The sequence below is a fragment of the Cebus imitator genome, unplaced genomic scaffold (assembly GCF_001604975.1).
Source record: "Cebus imitator isolate Cc_AM_T3 unplaced genomic scaffold, Cebus_imitator-1.0 Scaffold202, whole genome shotgun sequence".
NCBI lineage: Eukaryota > Metazoa > Chordata > Mammalia > Primates > Cebidae > Cebus > Cebus imitator.
In genome coordinates this window covers 3,791,668-3,806,944 of record NW_016107517.1, presented here as the reverse complement: position 1 = coordinate 3,806,944, position 15,277 = coordinate 3,791,668, and the positions used below count along the sequence as shown (strand labels likewise).

The following is a 15,277-nucleotide window of genomic DNA, read 5'->3' as shown; positions in this document are numbered from 1 at the left end:
TGATCCTCCCGCATCAGCCTCCCAACATTTTGACGTTTTTTGAAGTCACAGACCTGCTTGAAAAGGGGATGGAAGTTTAAACCTTCTCCCCAGGATGGAGGAGACAGACACAAAACTTCAACATAATGACAGGGGCTTCAAGTGACTCACTAAGTTCCATCCAGTTACCCTTGGATAAGAACCCTTGTAAAGCACCTACTAAGATAAAAACGAGCCTGGACAACATAGTAAGACCCCATCTCCACAAAAAAAGAAAGAAAAGGAAAATAGGAAGGAAGGAAGGAAGGCAGGCATGGTAGCACAGGCTGTGGTCCCAGCTTGGGAGGCTGAGGTAGGAGGATCGCTTGAGCCCAGGGGTTCGAGGCTGTAGTGCTCGAGGATCATGCCACTGCACAGAAGAGTAAAAGTGGGGGAGAGGAAAAAGAGAGGGGAGGAGATGACACGGGAAAAAGGGGGAGTAAAAGAGGTGGGAAATGGAAAAGAGGGAATAGAGGGAGGGAGAGAGGGAGAGGAAGGAAGAAAAGAAAGATGAAAGGATGAATATATAAAGGAAAAGAAAAAAACCATATAAACCTTGTGGCCAGGGAATTCCACTGTAAGAATTTACTCTGCAGAGAGAATGGTGTTCACAGCAGAATATTTGTAAGACCGAAAACCTGGGAAAAACTCGAGAGCCCTTCATTATGAAACTAGCTGAATAAATTCCATTGCATGGACTATGACACAGTCATTCACACTACATGGGAGACGCTTATTGTTTTTAAGTGGATGCATTAACTCTGTGTGCTCACTGTATGCATAGATCATCTCAGAAAGGAATCACCAAAAAACGGTGGTTGGCTTTCAGAAGGGGGTGGGAAAGAAGTTTTAAGGCTGCACCAGCACCAACCAATGGAGCTTTCCGCAATGAGGACAATGTTTCAGGGCCACCTGCAGCGGTGGAGCACCTGACATGTGGCCCACGCAGCCAGAGAACCAAATCTTCATTTTCTTTAATGTTAATTCATTTAGATTTTTTTTTTTTTTTTGAGATGGAGTCTCGCTGTGTTGCCCAGGCTGGAGTGAATTGGTGTGATTTTGGCTCGCTGCAACCCCTGCTCCCCGGATTCAAGCAATTCTCCTGCCTCCGCTTCCCAAGTAGCTGGGATTACAGGCATGTGCCACCACACCCGGCTACTTTTTGTATTGTTAATAGAGACAGGGTTTCGCCATGTTGTCCAGGCTGATCGCAAACTCCCAACCTGAGGTGATCCACCCACCCTAAAGTGCTGGCATTATAGGCATAATCCACGGCACCCAGCCTCACTTAGATTTCAACACACACGTACATCACTGGCTACCATATGGGAGACTCAGTTCTATACCCTTACATAGCTTTTGAACTTTGAATCATTTAAATGCATTGCCTATTTTTTAATTGTAGAATTTAATAGAATAGTATTTAGATTGAATTAATCTAAATGAAATCTAAAATAGAATTTAAATTGTACCAACACATGCTGATATAAAAAGATTGCCAATTCTTCTGATTGTGCTTTAAAAAAAAAAAAAAGATTGCCAAGTTGTGTGTGTGTGTGTGTGTGTGTGTGTGTGTGTGTTTGTGTATGTTTGTGTATGTGTGTGTGTAGTTTAGTTGGAGTCTTGCTCTGCCGCCCAGGCTGGAGTGCAGTAGTATGAACCCAACTCACTGCAACCTCCACCTCCTGGGTTCAAGTGATTCTCCTGCCTCATCATCCCAAGTCACTGGGATTACAGGCACGCATCACCATGCCCAGCTAACTTTTGTGTTTTTAGTAGATGGGGTTTCACCATGTTGGCCAGGCTGGTCTCAAACTCCTGACCTCAAGTGATCCACCCACCTCGGCCTCCGAAAGTGCTGGGATTACAGACATGAGCCACCACACATGGCTGCCAAGGTATATTTTTGAGTAAAAAGAGCAAGGTACAAACAAAAATTAGGGTGTGATCCTTATGTCGAAAGAAAAAAAAAAGACGACTGGGCATGGTGGCTCATGCCTGTAATCCTAGCACTTTGGGAGGGCAAGGTGGGCAGATTGTGTGAGCCCAAGAGTTTGAGACCAACCTGGGCAACATAGTGAGACCCCATTTCTACAAAAATATATTTTTAAAAAATTAACCAAGAATGGTGGCCCCTGCCTGTAGTCCCAGCTACTCAGGAGGCTGAGGTGGGAAGATCACTGGAGCCTAGGAGGTCGAGGCTGCATGAGCCATATTTGCACCACTGCCCTCCAGCCTGAGCAGCAGAGCAAGAGCCTGTCTCAAAACGAAAAGAAAATAGAAATAAAAACACCAAAGCCTGAGCATGACGAATGGATTTTCATGCTATTGTGTGATACATGCTTCCCTTAAAACTTGTTACATCATCACATCCCCCATCTGACGTGAAAAAGAAAAAATAAAACTCAGAAACGCAAACTAAAACTATTCGCAAATCTATAGTGTTATAGGTTGTACTGTGTCTCCCTGAAAGACGCTGAAGCCCTATGCCACAGGGTCTGTGGATGTGACCTTATTTGGGTATAGGGTCTTCACACATGATCAAGCTAAGCTGAGGTAATGAGGGTGAACCCTAATCCCATATGCCTGTTGTCTTTATAAAAAGGGGACGTGTGGACACAGCCCTACAAAGGGAAGACGATGTCAAGACAGAGAGACAGAAGGCCACCTGCAGGCCAAGGAACTCTGGAGGCTACGAGAATCCAGGAGCGAGACCTGGGACAGCTCCTCCCTCACAGCCTGCACTGGAAAAAACAAACAACATCCCCTTGACTTCAGACTCCTGACCTCCAGAACTGTGAGAATAAACCTCTGTGCTTGAAGCCACACAGTTTAGGGTACTTTGTTAAGGCAGTGCTGGGAAATGAATACAGACTTCTTGGGGCGTGCATCAACACTTCTGCAGGAAATCTGGGACGTGGCATGCTCTAACTTACAATCCATACCTTTCTCTGTTCTGAATTCCTTTTCTGAGAGACAGGGTCTCACTTTGTCGCCCAGGCTGGAGTGCGGTGGCACAAGCATGGCCCACTGCAGCCTCAGCCTCCTGGGCTCAATCCTCTTGCCTCAGCCTCCTGGGTAGCTGAGACTACAGGCACATGCCACTGTGCCTGGCTAATTTTTTTAAAATGTTTTGTAAAGATGAGGTCTTGCTGTGTTGCCCAGGTTTATCTCGAACTCCTAGCCTCAAGTGATCCTCCCGCCTTGTCCTCTCAAAGTTCTGGAATTACAGGTGTAAGCCACTATAATTAGCTTACCCCCTTTTTTTTTTTTTTTGAGACAGAATCTCACTCTGTCCCCCAGGCTAGAGTGCAGTGGCATGATCTCAGCTCACTGAAACCTCCACCTCCTGGGTTCAAGCAATTCTTCTGCCTCAGCCTCCCGAGTAGCTCGGATTATAGGCACCTACCACCACACCCAGCTAATTTTTGTATTTTTATTACAGGCGGGGTTTCATCATGTTGGCCGGTTTGGTCTCGAACTCCTAACCTCAGGTGATCTACCCACCTCAGCCTCCCAAAGCGCAGGGATTACAGGTGTGAGCCACCATGCCCATCCTCTAATTTTTGTATTTTTAGTAGAGATGGGGTTTCCCCATGTTGGCCAGGCTGGTCTTGAGCTCTTGACCTCAGGTGATCTGTCTGCCTCAGCCTCCCAAAGTGCTAGGATTACAGGCATGAGCCACCACGCCCAGCCTCAAGACTTCTCTGCTATCGTAAGACTCTTATCTTTGAGTATTTTTCCCTTGCTTATGCCTCTGTGAACAATGGAAGTGAAAAGGAGTCTGTTATGTGCACTTACAGGGTATACTTTTACTTGTGAAGGAGTTTCCAGCCAGCCTTTTGCATGGATAACTATATACTTTGACAGATAAAAGATGAAGGATGGCCGGGTATGGTGGCTCACACTTGTAATCCCAGCACTTTGGGAGGTCAAGGCAGGTGGATCACGAGGTCAAGAATTTGATACCAGCCTGGCCAACATGGTGAAAACCTACCTCTATTAAAAATACAAAAATTAGTTGGGCATGGTGGTGGGTGCCTGTAATCCCAACTACTCAGGAAGCTAAGGCAGGAGAATCACTTGAACTCTGGAGACAGAGGTTGCAGTGAGCTGAGATGGCTCCATTGTACTCCAGCTTGGGTGACAGAGTGAGACTCCGAGTCAAAAAAAAAAAAAAAAAAAAAAAAAAAAAAAAAAAAAAAAAAAAAAGATGAAGACCGAATTTAGGTGAGAAAATATATAAATTGACTCATAATCAGTCAGAAACAGAACACTGGTTCACTCCTCTTAACCCACATCATGGGTTAAAGAGAACATTGCCAGGAGGCCTTCACTCTTCTAGAAGGGCATCATTTGTTAGGTCCTTTTTTTTCTTTTGAGACAGAGTCTCTGTCGCCAGGCTGGAGTGCAATGGCACGATCTCCACTTACTACAACCTCTGACTCTCTGGTTCAAGTGATTCTCTTGCCTCATCCTCCGAGTAGCTGGGACTACAGGCACGCCCCACCACACCCAAGCTAATTTTTGTATTTTTAGTAGAAACGGGGTTTCACCATGTTGGCAAGAATGATCTTGATATCCTGACCTCATCATCTGCCCACCTAGGCCTCCCAAAGTGCTGGGATTACAGGCGTTAGCCACCTCGCCTAGCCTGTTAGATCCTTTTCCGTGGTTTGGAGTAAAGGAAGCAATAATTAGAAATATATCTATCAGGCCGGGCACCGTGGCTCATGCCTGTAATTCCAGCACTTTGGGAGGCCAAGGTGGGCAGATCACCTGAGGTCAGGAGTTCGAGACCAACCTGATCAACAAGGAGAAACCCCGTCTCTACAAAGAATACAAAAAATTAGCTGGGCATGGTGGCACATGCCTGTAATCCCAGCTACTCAGGAGGCTGAGTGAGGAGAATTGCTGAACCCAGGAGGCAGAGGTTTCGGTGAGCTGAGATCTGGTCATTGCACTCCAGCCTGGGCAACAACAAAAGAAATATATTCATCAGCCGGGCACGGTAGCTCACGCCTGTGATCCCAATACTTTGGGAGGCCGGGGCAGGTGGATCACGAGGTCAGGAGTTCGAGCCCAGCCTGCCCAACATGGTCAAACCCCATCTCTACTAAAAACACAAAAATTAGTCGTGTGTGGTGGGGCATGCCTGTAATCCCTGCTACTCGGGAGGCTGAGGCAGGAGAATCACTTGAACCACAAGGCAGAAGCTGCAGTGGGCAGAGATGGCACCACTGCACTTCAGATTGGGCAACAGAGTGAGACTCCATCTCAAAAAAGAAAAGAAAAAAAGAAAAAGAAAGAGAAAGAAAAAAGAAATATATCCCTCATGGGCCAGGCCCGGTGACTCATGTCTGTCATCTTAGTACTTTGTGAGGCTGAGGCAGGTGGATCACCTGAGGTCAGGAGTTCGAGATCTGCTTGGCCAACATGGTAAAACCCTGTCTCTACTAAAAATATAAAAATTAGCTGGGTGTGGTGGCACATGCTTGTAACCCCAGCTACTCAGGAGGCTGTGGCATGAGAATCACTTGAACCCGGGAAGTATAGGTTGAAGTGAGCCGAGATCTTGCCATTGAACTTCAGCCTGGGCAACAAAAGCAAAACTGGATCTCAAAAAATAATAATAATAAAAATAGAAATATGGTGGTGGGTCACGCCTGTAATCCCAGCACTTTGGGAGGCCGAGGTGGGCAAATCATGAGGTCAAGAGATCAAGACCCTCCTGGCCAACAGGGTGAAACCCCCTCTCTACTAAAAATATAAAAATTAGCTGAGTGTGGTGTCTCATGCCTGTAGTCCCAGCTACTCAGGAGGCTGAGGCAGGAGAATCGCTTGAACCCAGAAGGCAGAGGTTGCAGTGAGCCGAGATGGTGCCACTGTACTCCAGCCTGGTGACAGAGAGAGACTCTGTCTAAAAAAAAAGAGAAATATATTCCTCATGATAGGTTCTATAGCAGATTCTACTTTAAAGGCTATAGTTACACAACAGACTTTAAATTCTCTTGTGGCCAGGCATGGTGGCTCATGCCTGTAATCCCAGCACTTTGGGATGCCAAGGCAGGTGGATCAGTAGGTCAGGAGTTTGAGACCAGCCTGGCCAACATGATGAAACTCCATCTCCACTAAAATTACAAAACTTAGCTGGACGTGGTGGCATGAGCCTGTAACCCTAACTACTCAGGAGGCTGAGACAGGAGAATTGGTTAAACCTGGGAGGTGGAGGTTTCAGTGAGCCAAGATCTCACCACTGTACTCTATCTCGGGCAATAGAGCAACAGAGCAAGACTCCATCTCAGAAAAAAAAAAAAGAAATGCTCTTTTGAAGGTTGTGATAGAATTGGCTGAACAGAGAGATATCTGTGTATCTGCTGGCATTCACGGCCTATGGAGAAAATGTCCTGTATTATAGAGATTCAGTTGTAGTGAATTAACAAAGAGATTGCTGGCTGGGCATGGAGGCTCACGCTCGTAATCCCAGCACTTTGGGAGGCCAAGGCAGGCGGACCACCTGAGGTCAGGAGGTCGAGACCAGCCTGACCTACATGGAGAAACCCTGTCTCTACTAAAAATACAAAATTAGCCAAGCGTGGTGATGCAGGCCTGTAGTTCCAGCGGAGGCAGGAAAACTGCTTGAACCTGGGAGATGGAGGTTGCAGTGAGCCGAGATCATGCCATTGCACTCCAGCCTGGGCAATAAGAGCAAAACTCCATCTCTCTCTCTCTCTCTCTCTCTCTCTATATATATATATATATATATATATATACACACACACACACACACACGCACGCGTGCACACACACACACACACATATATATCGAGGAGAAGAGACCATCACCCAGGTAGCATTCCAAATAGCATATAGATACTCTGTATTTCAAATACTCCACTCTTTTAGGGTGGTTTGTACATAGTAACTTCCTTCCAAAGTGTACAACATGAAAAGGGAAGTGGGAAGAATATCATTTTTTTTTTTTGAGTTGGAGTCTCTCTCTGTTGCCTAGGTTGGAGTGCAATGGCTTGAACTCGGCTCACTACAACCTCCGCCACCCAGGTTCAAGCAATTCTTCTGCCTCAACCTCCCCAATAGCTGGAATTACAGGTGCCCAACACCACACCCAGCTAATTTTTTTTTTTAGTTTTTAGTAGAGATGGCATTTCACCATGTTGACCAGGCCAGTCTTGAACTCCTGACCTCAAATGATCCACCTGCCTCAGCCTTCCAAGGTGCTGGGATTACAGCCATGAGCCACTGCGCCCAGCCGGGAAGAGTATCTTTATAGTGTAGAATCCTGACACCATCTCAGCTGCGTGATCAAGGTCACAATCAACAGTGATGAGTCGTATTGGTAGTACAGACCCTGGGTGTGATGTGATGAGAATGACACTTCACTTCTTTGGTCTTCCTCTAAAAAAACCAAACCATAATAATTAAGACAAAAATATCTGACAAGTCCAAATTGGAGAACATTGTACAGAATAGCTGGACAGAAAAACTGTCAAGGTCATCAAAAACAAGGAAAATCTGAGAAACTTTTATAGCCGAGAGGTGACTAAGAAGACCTGACTAGAGATGGAATGTGGTGTCCTGGATAAGGTCCTAGAACAGAAAGAGAGCATTAGCCAGAAAACTGGTAGACTTTAGTTACTAGTTATGTGTCAGTGCTGATTCATTCACTGTAACAGGCGTACCATGCTCTTGTAAGATGTTAACAGGAGAGAAAACTGGTGCCGGATATATGAGCACTCACTGTGCTAGCTTCTGAATTTTACTGCAAATCTAAAACTATACTAAAAAAATAAAGATTATTTTAAAATCTGATGGTTCATAAATCACATCAAAATGGGAATTCTGCCAGGCGCAGTGGCATACCCCTGTAATCCCAGCATTTTGGGAGGCTGAGGCAGGTGAATCACTTGAGATCAGGAGTTCAAGACCAGCCTGGTCAACATGGTGAAACTCTGTCTCTCCTAAAATTACAAAAGGTAGCCAGGTGTGGTGGCACACACCTGTAATCCCAGCTACTTGGGAGATTGAGGCAGGATAATTGCTTGAACCCAGGAGGCGGAGGTTGCAGTGAGGTGAGGTTGCACCTCTGCGCTCCAGTGTGGGTGCAGAGAGAGACTCTGTCTCAAAAAAAAAAAAAGAAAAGAAAAGAAAAGAAAATTGTAACTCCTGTAAGAAAGGTGGTACTCAGTTCTTGACTGTCACATGTCTATAGTAAAGTGCCAGAACTAAAGGGCCACACAGGAGTCTGCCCAGATGCAGATCCTGAGCAGGGACTTGGGTGCCCTTTGTTCGAGAGATCCACAGATGCAGGCATGGGGCTGGGTGAGATGGTTCATGCCTGTAATCCCAGTACTTTGGGAGGTTGAGGTGGATGGATCACCTGAGTTCAAGACTAGCCTGGCCAACATATAGAAACTCTGTCTGTACTAAAAATACAAAAATTAGGCCAGGCATGGTGTCTCACACCTGTAATCCCAGCACTTTGGAGGCCAAGGCAGGTGGATCACAAGATCAGGAGATCAAGACCATCCTGGCTAACACGGTGAAACCCCATCTCTACTAAAAATACAAAAATTAGGCCAGGCATGGTGTCTCACACCTGTAATCCCAGCACTTTGGAGGCCAAGGCAGGTGGATCACAAGATCAGGAGATCAAGACCATCCTGGCTAACACGGTGAAACCCCATCTCTACTAAAAATACAAAAATATAGCCAGGCATGGTGGCATGCGCCTGTAGTTCCAGTTACCTGGGAGGCTGAGGCAGGAGAATCACTTGAACCTGGGAGGTGGAGGTTGCAGTGAGCCAAGATTGAGCCATTGCACTCCAGCGTGAGCGACAGAGCAAGGCTCTGTCTCAATAAAAAAAAATTAGCTGGACGTGGTGGTGCATGTCTGTAGTCACAGCTACTTGGGAAGTTGAGGCAGGAGAATCCCTTGGACCTGGAAGGTGGAAGTTGCAGTGAGCCAAGATTGTGCCACTGCAATCCAGCCAAGGTGATAAAGCGAGACCCTGTCTTTCAATAAAAAACAAAAACAAAACCCCCAAAGATTCAGGCATGGGGAAAGGGAAAAGCTAATACAGCGTGGGACTCTGAGGTCAGACTTGGTGGCAGTGGAAACTCAATCCCTTTGAGGCCTCTAACAAGCATGTAGATAACCTCCCAGAGTTGTCTATCCACAGACAGGATCTTGCTTAATTACTACCCAATGCTGGCATCCACCGCTTGAGACTGCCCTGCGTTCCCGGACTGTGCTTACACAAAGGCTGAGCAAGTGTCTGTGCCTTGGAGAAGAACTGCACGGATGGCACCGTCTGGATGCTGGTGGTGCAGCATGAGCCTGAACTTGCATGGAGCTTGGTTCTATTCTATATGTTTAAAAGATCTTGCTTCCACAAAATGGAATGTAGATTTCCGTTACATATCCCTCTTGTGCATACATTCATAAAATGGTAAAATACAGGCATAACAGAGATATTGGAGGCTCAGTTCCAGACCCAATATTGCAATAAAGCAAGTCCCACAAAGTTACAAAGTTTTAGGTTTCTCAGTATGTATGAAAATGATGTTTACATTATATGATTACTGTAGACTGTTAAGTGTGTATTTAAAAAGTACATACCCTAATTTAAAAATACATTATTGACAAAAATGCTAACAATCATCTTGCCTTCAGCAAGTGGTAATATTTTTGCTAGTAGAGGGTCTTGATTCAATTTGTGTGTATATGTGTGTGGGGGAGGTGGAGGATGGAATCTTGCTCTGTCACCTAGGCTGTAGTGCAGCGGTGCAACCTCAGCTCATTGTAACTTCAACTTCCTGGGCTGAAGCCGTTCGCCCACTTCATCCTCCCAAGTTGGGAGGATGAAGTCCCAGTTGGGACTTCAGTGTGCACCGCCATGCCTGGCTAATATTTTTTTCGTATTTTTTGTAGACATGGGATTTTGCCATTGTGGCCAGGCTGGTCTCTAACTCCTGGCCTCATGGGATTCGCCCAAAGTGCTGCAATTACAGGCATGAGCCACTGCACCTAGCCCTTGCCTCCGCGTTGATGGCTGCTGACTGATCAGGGTGGTGGTGGCCGAAAGTGGGGGTGGCTGGGGCAATTTCTTAAAATAGACAACATCGAAGCTTTCCTCATTGATTCCTTTCTTGACAGATTTCTCTGTAGCGCTGTTTGATAGAATTTTATCCACAGTAGAACTTCTTTCAGAATTGGAGTCAATCCTCTCAAACGCTGCTGCTGCTTTATCAAGTCCATTTATGGAATATTCAACAGTGGAATGTGTCATTTCAACAACGTTCACAGCATCTTCACCAGGAGTACATTTCATCTCTCAGAAAACCACTTTCTTGGCTCATCCATAAAAAACAACTTCCCGTTTGTTAAAGTTTTCTCATGAAATTGCAGCAATTCAGTCCCATCCTCAGCCTCCACTTCTGATTTTAGTTCTCTTGCTATTTCCACCACATCTACAGTGACTCCCTCTGCTGAAGTCTTGAACCCCTCAAAGTCATCCAGGAGGATTGGTACCAACTTTTTTCAAACTCCAGTTAATGTTGATGTTTGACCTCCTCCCAGGAATCACGAATGTCCTCATGACGTTTAGAATGATGAGTCCAGCAGGGCACAGTGGCATGCCTGTAATCCCAGCACTTTGGGAGGCCGAGGCAGGCAGATCACTTGAGGTCAAAAGTTCGAGACCAGCTTGGCCAACATGGTGAAACCCTGTCTCTACTAAAAATACAAAAATCAGCCGGGCACAGTGGTGGGCACCTGTAGTCTCAGCTACTCAGGAGGCTGAGGCAGGAGACTTGCTTGCACCTCAGAGGCAGAGGTTGTAGTGAGCAGAGATCACACCATTCCACTCCAGCCTGGGTGACAAATAGAGACTGTGTCTCAACAATACAAAACAAAACAAAACAAAAATAGAATGATGACTCCTTTCCAGGAAGTTTTTAATTTACTTTGCCCAGAGCCATCAGAGGAAACACTATCTATGGCAACTATAGCCTTCGGAAATAAATGTCTTAAATAATAAGACGTGAAAATCAGAATTTCTCCTTGACCCCTGTGCTACAGAGTGGATGTTGTGTTAGCAGACGTGAATACAACATTCATCTCTTTGTGCATCTCCTCCAGAGCTCTTTGGTAACCAGTGCACTGTCAACAAGCAGTAATACTTTTTAAGGAATCTTTTTCTCCTGAGCAGTAGGTCCCAGCAGTAGGGCTTCAAATATTTAGTAAATTATGCTGTAAACAGATATGCTACTATCCGGGCTTTGGTTTTCCATTTATAGAGCACAAGCAGAGTACTTTTCACCTCATTCTTAAGGGCCCTGGATTTTTGGAATGGTCAGTGAGCATGGCTTCAAGTTAAAGTCAGTAGCTGCATTAGCTCCTAACAATAGAATCTGTCTCCAAATAAAAGAGTATGTCCTTTGAAGCTCGAAGCAAGGCATTGACCTTCCCTCTTTAGCTATGCAAGTCCTAGAGTGTGTCTTTTTCCTACAGAAGGCTGTTTCATCTCCGTGGAAAATCTGTTGTTTAATGTAACCACCTTCATCAATGACCTTAGCTAGATCATCTGGATAACTTGCTGTAGCTTCCACATCAGCACGTGTTGCTTTACCTTGCACTTTTGTGTTATGGAGATGACTTGTTTACTTATTTATTTGAGACAGAGTTTCCTTCTGTCACCTAGGCTGGAGTTCAGTGGTACAATCTCGTCTCACTGCAATCTCCACCTCATGGGTTTAAGCAACTCTCCTGCCTCAGCCTCCAAAGTAGCTGGGATTACAGGCACCCGCCACCACACCCAGCTAATTTTGTATTTTCAGTACAGACAGGGTTTCACCATGTTGGTCAGGCTGATCTCAAACTCCTTACCTCAAGTGATCCATCCACCTTGGCCTCCCAAAGTGCTGGGATTACAGATGTGAGCCACTGCACCCAGCTGAGATAGCTGCTTTCCTTAAACCTCATGAGCCAACCTCTGCTAGCTTCAAACATTTCTTCTGCAGCTTTCTCACCTCTCTCAGCCTTCACAGAATTAGAGAGAGTTCGAGCCTGACTGTGGATTAGGCTTTGATTGAAAGGAATGTTGTGGCCGGTTTGATCTTCCATCCAGACCACTAAAACTTTCTCCGTATCAGCAATAAGACTGATTTGCTTTCTTATCAATCATGTGATCACTGGAGCGGCACTTTTAATCTCCTTTAATAACTTATCCTTTGTATTTGCAACTTGGCTAACTGCTGCAAGAGGCCTAGCTTTGAGCCTGTCTCAGCTTTTGACATGCCTTTCTTACAAAGCTTAATCATTTCTAACTGATTTAAAGTGACAGATGTGCAATGCCTCCTTTCACTTGAACACTTACAGGCCACAGTTAGCCTAATTTCAATATTGTTGTGTCTCAGGGAACAGGGAGAGGGGGAGACATAGGGAAATGGCCCATCTGTGGTGCAGCCAGACACACAACATGTGTGGAAGAAGTCTGTTTGTCTTCCATAGGTGTGGTTTGTGGCGCCCGGAAACAGTTGCAACAGTAGCATCAAAGATCACTGATCAGATGATCCTGACAGATATAATAACAAGGAAAAAGTTAGAAATATTGCAAGAGTTATCAAAACGTGGCAGAGGCACGAAGGGAGCACATGTTGTTGGGGAAATGGCACCAAGAGGCTTGCGTGATGCGGGGTTGTCACAACCTTTCAATTTGTAAAGAACAATATGTGCAAGTTCAATAACATGAGGTCTTCCTGTGAGCTGGTGAAGGTATTCCTAAACATGTCCTTCCATCAAGAGTCCAGCTCTAGTGTATTTTCTGCTAGTTTTGATGCTGGTGCTTTCTTGATCCCACCAGAAGGCGGCATGCAGTGACAACTTGATTGCGGTTGCCACCTGTCATGGCAACGTAAGATGCACCCTGACCTCAGAGATATTAACAATGAGGAGAGGATGCTTAGAACCCATGAAATGTCGTTTTATCCCACAGTGGATGAAGGTATGTTGGGTTATTTTAACTTGACCATTCTAGCTTTTAATTTTGCATTTTTTTAGACGAAGTTTTGCTCTTGTTTCCCAGGCTAGAGTGCAATGGCGAGATATTGGCTCACAGCAACTTTCACCTCCCAGGTTCAAGCAATTCTCCTGCCTCAGCCTCCCTCGTAGCTGGAATTACAGGCACCTACCACCACACCCAGCTAATTTTTTGTATTTTTAGTAGAGATGAGCTTTCACTATGTTGACCAGGCTGGTCTTGAACTCCTGACCTCAGGCAATCCACCCACTTCAGCCTCCCAAAGTGCTGGAATTACAGGCGTGAGCCACTGTGCCTGGCTCTAGCTTTTAAGTTTGAAGACAGATCTTTAACTCTCTGTATCTGTTTATTGACATTTAAAATATGAAGATACCAACTTTTTGATAAGAAAAATGCTGTTAATTTTCCTTGAATATATATAAAATACAGCTTTTTAAAGAAAAAGTAAAAACCAATACTTTTTTTTTTGGTAAGTAACTCTCTCTGAGATGACAATTAGAAAATTTTAAAGAAACGTAGCAAAATACATCTACATGTTTTACATGAAAAATATAGTTAGCAAAAAGTTGCATAATTAACAAATTGTGGGAAGTAGAAAAGTTCTTTTTTAAAGTTTCCTTTCTTGTTAAAGAATAAGTGTGCTAATAACTTTGTTAAGCCCTATCCTATATAAGTATTAAACATGCCGTGCTCACAGGCACATAGTACATTCTATGTCCTTTTACTTTAACCAAAATATCTGTGCTGGATGTGCTCACAGGCATGTCCCAGCTCTCCATTGCTTTCACCTGTTTAGAAAAGTTTTAAGTTATTAGCCAATTGGGTTTTAGTTTAAACTGTGAGGTCTGGCTCCAGCCGACAGAGATGAGACAGAGCAGTAAGGACAGCCCCAAATGCGTAAGGAATAAATTTGTCTGTTTTCCTTTGTTCATTGCACTCTTGTGACAAGATGTTTAGCAAGGGTACCCTTCCTGCAGTCCAGGAAGTAGAAATTGCATTGCTGAAAGATCCTTTGTCTCAGTGCTAATTTTTCTTTGCAGCACGGACATCTATTTCCAACACAAATCAATCCTTTGTCTTTTAGCAAATGTTACAGAAAAGCATCACACGCTTGCAACTTTTTGTTCTGAGATTTGAGATACCTAAATGGAACAGTGTATCACATTCTCACGCTCAGACACACCCAGACACACACACACACGCGCACACACGTGCACACACACACACGCTCACTGGGTACCTGCAGTAACTAGACCCATGTCAGGGTAGATCTGTCACCCCACGTTATCTCTCTGGGCCCCAAAGGCTTTCTGACTCTGATTTGGTTTCTCAATCCTATTGTGAACAAAAAAAGTGACAAGTCCAGCACCTTTGGCAGTTACCTTTCTTAAGCAGCAGTTCTGTTTCTTAGTATAAATTAATGCTGCAGTTCCTAAACTGTTTGCTGAAGTGCCCCAGACCCCGGCAGCAAGTTCATGGGCATAAGTTCTCAAGGGAAGCACTGCAATACTGTACATTTATTGAATACTTCAGGAACCGTTAGCTCCAAACGGTGTGCAGTTCCCACATTAGCTTGTGCTACATTCCTTTGATCTTCTGAAGTTGGGTTTTTAGCAAGTGCTATGATTAAAGCAGGTAGAGCTCAAACCAATGTGGATGTGAGGGCTGGTATCTCCAATTCCAAGGTGGGAGGACTTGTGCAGCACCCAGCAGGTACGCACTCACATTCATAGGTAATTTTCCTTTAAATTTTCATATATATTTGGTCAAGCAGCTGAAAGTTAAAGACATAAAATCTTACTAAACTCTTTGAAAAAAATAAAGTAAAAATAAATTGGTTTGGCCCTAACTGCTTAATGAAAGTCGTTAAAGTCTCGCTCAGTGTATGCAGGGGATTGACGTCAGGGCCACCAGCGAATAACCAGCTCTGCATGCCCAATCCTGCAGTTGGCCCTGCAGAACCTGCCTTTGCTAAAAAGTCTTAGGCCGGGCATGGTAGCTCATGCCTATAATCTCAGCATTGTGGGAGGCCAAGGTGGGTAGATCACTTGAAGTCAGGAGTTCAAGATCAGCTTGGCCAACATGGTGAATCTCCATCTCTGCTAAAAATACAAATATTACTCGGAGGTGATGGTGTGTGCCTGTAGTTCTAGCTACTCGGGGGGCTGAGGCAGGAAAACTGGTTGAACCTGGGAGGT

General features: G+C 44.9%; 1 pseudogene; it reads left to right on the top strand.

The window, feature by feature from the left end:
* Window positions 1-2,309: 2,309 nt before the first annotated feature.
* LOC119474019 lies at window positions 2,310-2,403 on the top strand (annotated as a pseudogene).
* Window positions 2,404-15,277: the final 12,874 nt, after the last annotated feature.